This window comes from Miscanthus floridulus, unplaced genomic scaffold (genome assembly GCF_019320115.1).
Source record: "Miscanthus floridulus cultivar M001 unplaced genomic scaffold, ASM1932011v1 os_2615_1_2, whole genome shotgun sequence".
In the NCBI taxonomy this organism is placed as follows: Eukaryota; Viridiplantae; Streptophyta; class Magnoliopsida; order Poales; family Poaceae; genus Miscanthus; species Miscanthus floridulus.
In genome coordinates this window covers 1-11890 of record NW_027098405.1, presented here as the reverse complement: position 1 = coordinate 11890, position 11890 = coordinate 1, and the positions used below count along the sequence as shown (strand labels likewise).

Here is an 11890-nt window from a genome sequence, read left to right as displayed (position 1 = left end):
TGTTGAAGCTTATAATAACTACAATGAGATGCCGCTATTCATAGACTTTCCTAAGAAGATCAGTGTTGTGGAAAAGAAACTGCCTAAAGACATTGCCATGGGAACGAAAAGGTGTTAAGGGAAAAGTTGTTATAGCGGGCTAGCAGTTGTTGAACGTGGAGTGTTTGTGTAAGTGTGTGTGTTTGTAAGCCTTCATTTATGCATGTGTGTGAGACTATATATTTATGTATGTGTGTGAGACTATATATTTATGTATATGTGTGAGACTACATTTATGCATGTGTGTGAGACTACCCTTTGCAACATCCATATGAACATATTGCAACATCCACTCTATTACTACTAAACACAGCTGTAACATGTCGACACTTGAAACAGGCACTTATTACTACTGTAACATGTTCGGACTACTATTGAAACACTTAAAATAAGCACTTAGCACTTTATGAAATGAAGAAATGACCAAAATAAAAGTTGGACATCTTGACGAGTTATACAACTTTTATATTCATCACCTTTACAGCTGAAATCATTTAGTGGTTGAAAATCAGGTTTGAAGTTGTCATTTTCTGAAATTCAAAATTTGCATTGTCCAAAATTAGTGACAAAGATAGATTACCAGACTAAAATGATAGAGCGTGATTTTAAAAAATTTTAGGAAAAAACCATCACATTTGGAGGTAGTATGAGTGAGAAAAACTAGTTACAAGTTTCAGCCACAGATTAAAAAGAGAAATCACACTTGTTCATCATTGATCATCATGTACAGTTGTGATTTTTCTTTTTAATCTCTGGTTAAAATTTTTAACTAGTCATTTTCTCTCATACTAACTCCAAATGTGATGATTTGTTTCCTAAAATTTTCTAAAATCATGCCATATCAAGTTACTGTGTTGATTTGGTCATTCTTTTCGTTTGACAAAGTTTGAGCAATTCAAATTTTCAAATTTTAAAAAATTACAAGTTCTAACAAGATTTTGAAACACCAAATGATTTCAGCTGAAAAAGTGATGAATACCAAAGTTGTATAACTCATCAAGATCTACAACTTTTATTTTGGTCATTTCTTCATCTGACAAAGTGATAGTAAACGTTGTTCACAAATCAACATATCTCTCGTATAGTTTATGAAACTATGAGTGATATGTGGATTTGTGAATAATGTTTACTAACACTTTGTTAAATAGAGAAATGATCAAAATAAAAGTTGTAGATAGTGATGAGTCCAACAACTTTTATGTTCATGACTTTTCTAGTTGAAATCATTTAAGGTTTTAAAATCTTGTTTGAAGTTGCCATTTATTAAAATTCAAAATTTGAACTATTCAAATTTAGTCAAATGAAAAGATGACCAAAATAAAAGTTGTAGATAGTGATGTGTTCAACAACTTTTATGTTCATGACTTTCTTATTTGAAATCATTTAAGGTTTCAAAATCTTGTTTGAAGTTGCCATTTATTGAAATTCAAAATTTGAACTTTTCAAATTTTGTCAAACGAAAAGATGACCAAAATATAAGTTGTACATCTTGATGAGTTCTACAACTTTGATGTTTACAACATTTTCATTTTAGATCATTTTTTTGTCTTAAAATTCAATTCAAAGTTCACAAATTCAAATTTTAAATTTTTGAAATATATTTTTTTATTTTACAAAATAAAATGTATCATTATATCTATATATATATATATATATATATAAGCAAGTAATTTTTTATGTGTATGGGAAAATATAGCAAATTATTTTTATTATATTTATACATTTATATATACATTTACACATTTATAAATAATATGTAGAAGTAATATTTAAAAATATGCGAAAATATTTATAGGGCCGGCTGAATCAGAAACCGCCCCTACAAATGCATTTGTAGGGGAGGCTGATCTTTAGAGCCACCCCTACAAATGACTCTGGGTATAAATTCCAGAGCCCGTGCCTGGCCAAAATCTCACCAAGTCTTGGGCGTCTTCTTCCTCACGGATGCCGTCGGGCTGCCAAAAATTCTCCCACCACCCCCGCCGCTGCCACCATCTCCATGGCCTACCGCCGCCTTCCTCCCATAATTGCCTCCATCCCCCAGGCCTCCTCCGTGCCCCAAATGCCACCTTTCCCCAGGCCGCCATGGCGGCTAGGGTTTGCGAGAGCTCGCACTGTCGGTTGGCCTGCCACCGCTCGGTCTCAGACCTTGACCTCTGACCTTGTTGGCCTGTGCACGCGCTCTGACGACCTCACCAGGGGCTAGGGTTAGTGCTCCCCCAGCCCGGCCATGCTCTTTGGCTGCCATCCCTGCCATCGCCATAGATCCCTCTCTGACCTAGAGCTCCGACCTCACCGGCCCGCGCGCACGCTCTGACGACCTCATGGGGGCTATGGTTTGTGCTACCCGGCCTGGCCATACGCTCTGGATCCGCCATCGGTGCTCCCTCACTGACCTCTATCTTCGATGATGTCGCTGGCCCGCATGCTCTGACCTCTCCTGGCGCTCCCTTCGGTGACCTCGACCTCCCCTAGTGCTCCCTCTCTGACCTCAAGCTTTGACTGTTGCCATACCCCTTGGTATGCCCCAATCCTTAGCCTACATTTATCCCCTTCACCTCAATTCCTGCAGTGATGGGTTAGTGAGGAAGAACAGAGCATGCACTTATAGTTCTTTTTCTAGTTAAACTAAAATAATTGTGTAAATTTGTGGTGAAACTAAAATAATTGTGTGAATGGAGGTCATCTATGTTGATTATTTGCTTCTTTGAGTTTAAGTTAATTTGAACATCAGGAATTTTGCTAAGATTATAGTTCTTTTTCTAGTTAAACCAAAGCTGCTATTTTTTTGCAGTTGAACAGTAGGCATTATGGCATTCCTTTCTTTGTTTATTAGAAATATGGTTGATTAGCTATTTAATTGGCTCCTGTAAATCTTTACTTTGCAGTAGTTTGGTAATGTGATACTTTGCATTAGCTGTGAACTAAATTTGGTGAGGTGTGGTGGTGGCAGTAGTATTATTGTTCTTGCTGCATGGCCTTGTTTGAGAGCATAAAAAGTAAAGGCAGTAAACATTTGTGCTTGTCCAGCAACCCAACTAGTTATATGTTTTTTGTCTAGCAACTGAAGTTTCATGGCTCCAAAAAGTATAAAAACTTTATAGTATGCTATCTTGAGTATCTAGATTCTATAGTAATTTTCTTAGGCCCAGGTCTGTTCTCTAAGTATGCTAACTTGTTTAGGCTTGTAACTTTTGCCTTTTTCATATCTCCTGTTGTAATTGTCCAAAAATTATGAAACTTGGTCTATATGCTAATCTGGGTATGTACTTGCTGCTATGAAATTATCAAGTCCATATCTATTCAGAAAGTAGCAGTTCTCTTTTTAGGCCATAAAATGCTATGTTTGTTAGTTCTTTTGGCTTGAGTATGTAAATAATCTGATGTGGGATACGATTGTTTTAGGAGGAAACCTCCAAACTGATTCAGATCCCTTTGTCAGTGATGTTTTTTATACTTCTACTACTACTACTTGTACTGAGCACAAGCCCTTTGTCGGTGATGTTTTTTACTAATTTGATAGCACCTCCCAAAAATTGCTTCTACTACTACTTCTAGTTCGGCAAATGAGTTGTCTTTTAATTTGTTTTAGTTTGGGGGCAGGACCTAGTAGTCCTGGGGCCAACTAAGATTTTTTTTTTCTAGAACCTTCCTCCCTCCCTCTCGCTCATCTCTATCTTTCTTTCTTTCTCCTATCTGCTCATGAGATGAATAATGTGACTTCAAAACTGAGGCAAAGGGCTTTCGTGCAATGATGATTTGCTGAATCTCATGAATTTGCTGCTACAATATTGGTGCTATTACATAATTCTTGTTCATAAAACATTTTGCCTCAGATGAAAGCAATTGCCCACCTTTAGCTTCTCCTGCTCAAGATTCTTTTTGTCATGTTCTGACTCCTTAATTTGTTTGTTTCTTGCATCAAGTGCATCCACCATGTCCTAGATATCGGACTGTAGCTTTTGGTTCTCCTCAACAACTCTTTGTGTGTTTTGTTGACGAAGCTGTCTCATCTTCACGATTTCTAGTAAAAGTGGGAAAAACTGTTATTATAGTCATAGATAGCACTACAGATTGAAAATGGATAGTAACACTGCATGTATTTAGTCACTCCTAAATGTATCATTGCGTTGTGCGTAATAAACTGTTAGATAATTGCAGTGATAATTGAGGCGATAGATAGATGAGGACGAGTGGCATTTCTGTGTGTCCCTCCCTCAGGGTGGTGGTGATCCTTTTGTCTTTGTGCCTCCACCAGTCCACCTCTACTTGCTTGTTATGTTTCTTGCTTGCATCAACACTATACCACAGCCAATCTGTAGTGACTCTAAATCGGTCGCTATAAGCTGTTATAGCGACATAGCGACCGATGTATAAGTCACTGTAAGTGGCATCACTATAAGTCTATAGCGACCGACATGATTTATAGTGACCAATAGTTTGACGCAAATATTTATACCGACCGATGATCTGTCACAAGTTTTAGCGACCAATGGTTCGAGGATATCAAACTTTTTAGCAACCAATAATCAGTAGCTATGAACTAGCACAATTATATATAATATTAATTTTGTATTATCCAGATTTCAAACCTAATAAACATCCATAACATATCACATTATTCGTCAACCACATACATATGTAATCTATAGCTGCCCACAACACTAACCACATTATATTAGATAAAGGTATCTCTCAAGTCTTCATTGAAGCCAACATTTAGCAATACATCAAGTTCTATCATCTTGATCCATGACAGGTCATCATTACAAAAGGAAAAGCACACATACAACCTAGCTAGGTCAAATGGCAGGCACAAGTCATATGTTTGCTTGCACAATCTAACTAGATTCACTACAAAATGCCTCATCTCCATCTTATCAAAAGCAAAATGTCATATGTTGGCTTCCTGGGGACATTATCCAGCATCATGTACACCTCCAAGGCCTCCCTCCACCTAAACACAACAACACAGTACACACATGAAGTTAATGATGAGACCTACATAGGTAAAAAATACAAATAAAGATGACCTCATAGTTTATATTCATATTCAAAGATGACTAGCTTGCATGCACAGATCTGAAAAAACTAAGCACTTTTTCCCTAACCGAACACTGAAGGGAATGGAAAACGATACCCCAGCCAACCAAACAAAGTGTTTTTCATTACACTGTAGCCAACCAAACAAAGATGTCAAAGCTACAGACGTGCTGCACAGTCACCTACTATGTTCATGGCCTCTAGCAATCCACCCAGTACTAGCAATGTCAGGCCTCAGCAAGGTAGTAAGATGTCAAAGCCTCCATGGTTTCAGTTTATTGATTTGGCTAGATCATGGTCTGAGAAGACACTTTTGACTGATGGATTTTTGCTTGAGTCCTCACCCTGGCACAATCTCAATCTGGGTTTTAATCCATCTCATTCACCTCACAAGATGCAGTGGTTTCAGTTTCTTCAAAGTGCTGCACATACTGACGAGGGCAACAAAAAAGAAGCTATTGATCTATTTCTATCAATTTTTTCTCAGATTTGGCTTTTCACTGAGATACTAGCTGCAGAAAATTATAGAGTTATTTCTAGACTGTACATGCCTAATGCTCTTGCTGCTCTCAGATTATGCAAGCACTTGGTTAGCAGTTACACTTTTCAGCTAGAAGGGACCTATGCACAGATTGATTTGAAGGTGGGCAACTTAACTCATGGGCATTGCCAGTTGCTGAAATATGCTATTGGCTTTATGGTACTTGCAAGTTAGATGGCCTCGGAAATCATTCAAAGTGGATGGTTAATAGCACAGCTTAATTTATGGCTACTCTAGACTAATATGAGTGCATATCAGTTGTTTATGCTTGAGTGGCTGTTGTCTTCTTATAAGGAAAATGTGGAGTTAATTTTTGTTGCAAGCATCAAAGAATCTTTGAATTGGGTTTGACCATTGCTTCTTAATTTTGCTAATATCCCACTAGAGAAAGTCGAGCAATCACTCATGGCACAATTTCTTGGAGTTATGCCCAACTTTAATCTGAATCTGGCATGTGATTGTGTTGCTTGTTTGAGAGTTATGGGTTGTACTGAGGCAGTATATGCACTTAAGACAATGTATTCAACTTATATATCTTGTGACAGTCGTACTCCTTCAGTGTTGGTGATTCAAGTGTTTGAGGTATACATGGGTGGTCAGTTTGGTTAGTTTCATGCAATTTCCCTACTAGTCACCAATCAACAGTTTGCATGCAAGCTTAAAAAAGATAAAAATAGAACACTGACCAGCCTCAACAGAAAAAGGTAGAAATCACATATCGACTGCCCAACTGAGTTCTAGCTCCTCTCTCCCCCTTGAAGGGTCGAGATGGCGGACTAGAGGGGGGGGGGGTGAATAGTCTTTTCTAAAACTTAATCGCGTCGGCTAACCGATACAAATGCGGAATTTAAACTATTGGTCTAGCCAAGACTATACCCCACTATATGTGTTCACTAGCACCTTACAAAGATAACAATTATGCAATAAAGGTGCCGAGCTAGCTAGAGCTCTCCTAAACAATTCTAGGAGCAAGGTCACACAAACCTATGCAACTAGTACTTTAAACAACAAGGGAGCTCCTACACATGCTAGTAAGCAAAAGCACAAAGCTAACTAAGCTCACTAGCAATGCTCAATAATAAGGCAACCAATGCCTAATTAGAGAGCACAAATACTTAGTTACACAAACTAAGCAATGTGACTAACAAGGTTGCTAAAACCAAATTAGCCACACAAGGGAGCTACTTCTATGCTACACAATCAAGAAGGTAATTAGCAAGCTACACAAGCTATCTAATTACAAGAGCAACTACACAAGCTTAATGTATATGAAAGTAAATGCAAGCTTGTGTATCGGGGATGCAAACCAACGGGAAGAACAAGGTTGACACGATGATTTTTCTCCCGAGGTTCACGTGTTTGCCAACACGCTAGTCCCCGTTGTGTCGACCGCTCACTTGGTGGTTCAGCGGCTAATTAGCATCACCCGCTAAGCCCGCACGTCGGGCGCCGCAAGAACCTACCCCTTGAGTGAGGGTAGCTCAATGACACGCTTTACTAGAGTTGCTCTTCGTGGCTCCCGCGGGGCGAGCATAATGCCCCTCACAAGCACTTCTCCGGAGCGCCGCACAAGCTTCTTACGCGCTTCGACGAAGACCACCACCAAGCCGTCTAGGAGGTGGCAACCTCCAAGAGTAACAAGCACCACCGGCTTGCAACTCGATCACCTAGTGCCACTCGATGCAACCTCACAATGCAATCACACTAGAATCGCTCACTCACACAATCGAATGATCACTATCAAGTATATGTGTGATGGAGGGCTCCCAAGCAGTCACAAGCATGGACACTAAGTCCCTTGAGGTGCTCCACCCCAGCCATGGCCGAAGGCCACTTCTATTTATAGCCCCAAGGGCTAAACTAGCCGTTACCCCTTCACTGGGCAACGGTCGGGCCGACCGGACGCTCCGGTCGTGTTGACCGGACGCTGGACCTCAGCATCCGGTCGCTCGCAGACGACCACGTGTCTCGATTCCAATGGTCACTTGACCTAACCGGACGCAGCAGCACTCAACTGACCGGACGCTAGACCCTCAGCGTCCAGTCGTTTCCAGTAAGCTCCCGAGCATGACCGGACGCGTCCGGTCGAACGCGATCGGACGCAGCCAGCGTCCGGTCACACTCCAGTTACTGCGTCACCGTACGTCAGCGCGACCGGACACAGGCAGCCAGCGTCCGGTGCTTTTGGATCCAGCGTCCGGTCACTTGACCGACGCTGGCATCTCCTCCATTTTCTTCACCCTTGCTCAAGTGTGCTAACCACCAGAATTTGCATCTGGCGCAATAAAAAATAGGCATTCCATTTTCCCGAAAGCGCCGAGAGAGGGACCCAAACCCAACTCACCCCTGCAAACACCACCTCCTTTGTAAATGTGCCAACACCACCAAGTGTACACCAACATGTGTATGTGTGTTAGCATTTTCACAATCATTTCCCAAAGGATGTTAGCCACTCAACTTGCCACACCACTCGATCCTAGCGACAATGCAAAGTTAGATCACTCGAGTGGCACTAGATGACCGATATGCAAACAAGTTTGCCCTTCTTGATAGTACGGCCATCTATCCTAAACCCGGTCATAAACTTCTCTACACACCTATGACCAGTGAAATGAAATGCCCTAGGTTATACCTTTGCCTTGCGCATTCCATTCCATCTCCTTCAAAGTCGATGCAACACATGCACCAACACGATCAATAATGATATGATCCACTTCATATCATCACATGATCATATTGGTTCATCGATCTTGACTCTACTTGCTCTTCACCGTTGCCATCGTCCATCGGCGCCAAGTCTTGCTCAAGCTTCACCGCCACGCTGGTCCATCACTCCAAAGCCTTCGACTTGCCCTTCATGCTTGCAACCGGTCCATCAAGCCAAGTCTTGTCTTGATCTTCTCCACCTTGATCACATGACTCAATGTCATGTCTCATGTGCATTTAAGCTCCTTCATCATCACATGTGTGAGCTTTGCAACATCTCCAAGCCATTTTCACCTTCATGGCATATGTTGCTCACACACATGTACCTGTGGACTAATCACCTGTGTATCTCACATAAACACAATTAGTCCACCTAAGTTGTCACTCAATTACCAAAACCAAACAAGGACCTTTCACCCCTGCTGCAAGTCAGTGTAAAAACAACAGAGTATAGGCTCTAATCAGCATCATGAAATTTGCTAACCTTTCGACTGTCACAAGAGAAGATAAGTGACCTAAGAATAACATACCTGAAACACCTTGTGGCGATTTTGATGCCTTCCTAACCGATTTTGATGCCTGCTACTTAACCTTCAATTGTCACAAATATCAGAAATTATAAGTTTGACCATTTGTCATATATGAGTAAACAAGAAACAATGACAAGGATAGTTTATTACTCTGTTGTATGGCCATGCAATCGACAACCTATGAGCATCAGCCATCTTTTCCAGACCAGGATAAGTGCGAGGCAGAGTTGCATCCCTTTTCAGCACATGATTCACAACAACTTCACAATATTGCTTTCTAAGAGCTACACCTCCAATAATGGTTTTAGGATTTGTTGAAATAATTGTTCCTAGAGCCACACGTGCATCGGATCTCACCACTTCATATAATATCACATTCATTCCAACCTGGGGTTGCACTGTCTTTGCTTGTTTTGCTGCATCGGGTTCCACTTCATGGGTTGCATCAGGCTAGACTGCAGGAAGAACATTGCTGGGGATACACTGACAGGATGAGGTTGCATGGGGCTGCTCTTCATGTGCTGCACTGTGCTAGACTGTAGGGGCTACATTGTTGGGGAAGCGGTGACTGGACAAGGGTGTATGGTACTGCACAACAGGGGTTGTATCGTTGGGAGTGCTCTGATGGGGTGAGGTTGCATGGGTCTGCACTGTATGGGCTGAACTAGTGGGGCTATGTTGATGAAACTGCATAGTATGGGCTGCAAGACGCCTCCGTGCAAACAAATATTCACCCTCCTCGGGACATGCAACATGGTCTTCATTATCTCCACAATCTTCATCTTCTTCGAAATGAGCATCATGATGATGTGCATCAATATTTTCTGAAGACCTTAGGCTCTACAAACAAATGGAAAGCAATAATGAGATAAATCTGCACAGTGTATTAAGAGTCCAAAATAACTAGTTGATGTATTGTTATAGTATTATACCACATGGTGGCGTGAATTAGAACCATTATGTGACATGACTTCCATAAAATTTTGTCTTTCCTCTACATGGCTTTCCTCCTGCCTTTTCATTTGCTCTTCCAGTTCAACTATGTGTTGTTCAGCTTCTATCAGACCATCCTCCAAGGAGTTTGATGTGGAGCAATCTAATTAGGAACCTTATCTGTGTATATTTCTTGCAATTTGGGTATAGCTCTTTGCTATTTTCTGCTACTAACTTTTGAAGGGCAACTAGTTCAGGACAAGTCTCCAAAGTTGAACTATTGTCTTCAAAATCTCCTCTACCATCTAGACCGATAGCTAAGTCTCTAAGCAAATAAGATATTTCATCATCCTCACTAGAATCCTCAATGACCTCAGCAGCATCACAATTCCCATAATTCACAGAGGAGCTAGCTTCTCCATGTAAGTTCCATGTTCTATACCCTTTTAGAAACCCATCACATATCAAGTGCTCACGGACTTCACTTGCCTCTTTCCAAAATGAGTTTACACACTTTCTACAAGGGCATAATATCTTGCTGCCTACTGCAGAATTACTAAAAGCAAAAGCTAAGAAACCATTCACTCCTTGCAAATATGTCTTGGTATGCCTATGTGAAAGTTTTAGGTTAAATACCATTTGACATGTATATATAACTTTCAATATTTGTAAAGTAATTGGTTTTTACCTAGCATTATCATAAATCCATGTTTTATCCATGTTCAACCTTCATGCAAGACATCAACCAGATTTCAATATGAAATAAAAAACATATCATAAGCACTGAAATAGTTGCATACTTCCACAACACGAAAAAAAGAGATCAACAACTAGGGAAACAGAAACCTACCGATACAAACAAGTAGAGCTGCTGCCAAGAGCACATTCAAATGCCTTCCCAAGGTGTCCAACTACATGTGGAGCAGTTGCAATTACAATATGGTGAGGTCAGACTTGACCGGTATATACCAACAAGTTCAGAGAAAATTGGTACACGACATAGTATATAAGTCTCTAGACTGCAGTCTCTCTGAGTCCCCCAACTTCAATTTATAAGTCACTCTTTATCAATTAGAGGCTACATGAATCATTTAGTTCCTGCTTGCCTGAGCTCAGTTTATTACTTCAAACAAGTCTGTATCTCTTCCAACTAAGAATTGCATAAATGGCTGGTGGCTATGCTGTAGTGAATGGGTTTATGCTAACAGTTCTATCCACACACCTATAAGCATTTGCAACTAGAAGCTTTCATCTGCATAAAACATGGGACCCAAGTATGAATTTGAGCAAGTAGAATCATTCTTCGCTAATACTTATTGTTTTAGGGTGCACAATCATCATCTCTTGGAATGGTAGCTCATATTGATGTGTGGGTGAGAGGAACAGATTAATGTTTGGTTGCTTGGCCTCAGTTTCCTTTAAAGCTTGTGTATAACAGTATTACAATTTTTATTCTTTTTGGTTTAGCTGGTATGATTAATTGATAAGAAACAAAATCCAAAATTGTTTATTTATGTAAGGACAAGCATCATGCTTTCTTCATCAAGCAAATAGGTGAAAATTAAACACGTTCTAATTAGCAAGTCTGACCATGCATGGGGATAAATTGCATACTTCCATTCAAGCCACACAAAAATCATTGACCATGCTATTTTTTTACACAGTATATATGTGCAATCAAATGCAGGCGACATTGTTCACACAGGGTTCCATCTAGTCTAAAAACACAAGTAATGCCTCCATGCTAACCTGTTGTGCGTGCATCCAAGGAAGCCTAGGAAAGGGACCAATGCCGAGAGGGGATAGGAGGGGAAGGGAGCAGCGGCGGGATGGAAGGGAACTAGTACATGCTCGGGGATGCTCAGAGGGGACAGTGGCTACGATGATGGGCCGGGTGGGGACGACGGCTGCGGCGGCTCAGGTGAGTACGGCGATACCAGCGAGCGCACAGCGGGGACGGCGGCCTGGACGATGGTTGCGACGGCTTGACGGCGGCCATGACGGCGGGGACGGCAGCTGCGACAGCGAGCTCGCGGGCAACGCTAGTGAAGAGGTGAGATGCGGGTGGCACAGACAGAGCTCACGGGCGCCGGTGGGG

At 41.1% G+C, this 11890-nt stretch overlaps 1 pseudogene; it reads right to left on the bottom strand.

Moving 5' to 3' along the window:
• Window positions 1–8911: 8911 nt before the first annotated feature.
• LOC136535178 (uncharacterized) lies at window positions 8912–9929 on the bottom strand (annotated as a pseudogene).
• Window positions 9930–11890: the final 1961 nt, after the last annotated feature.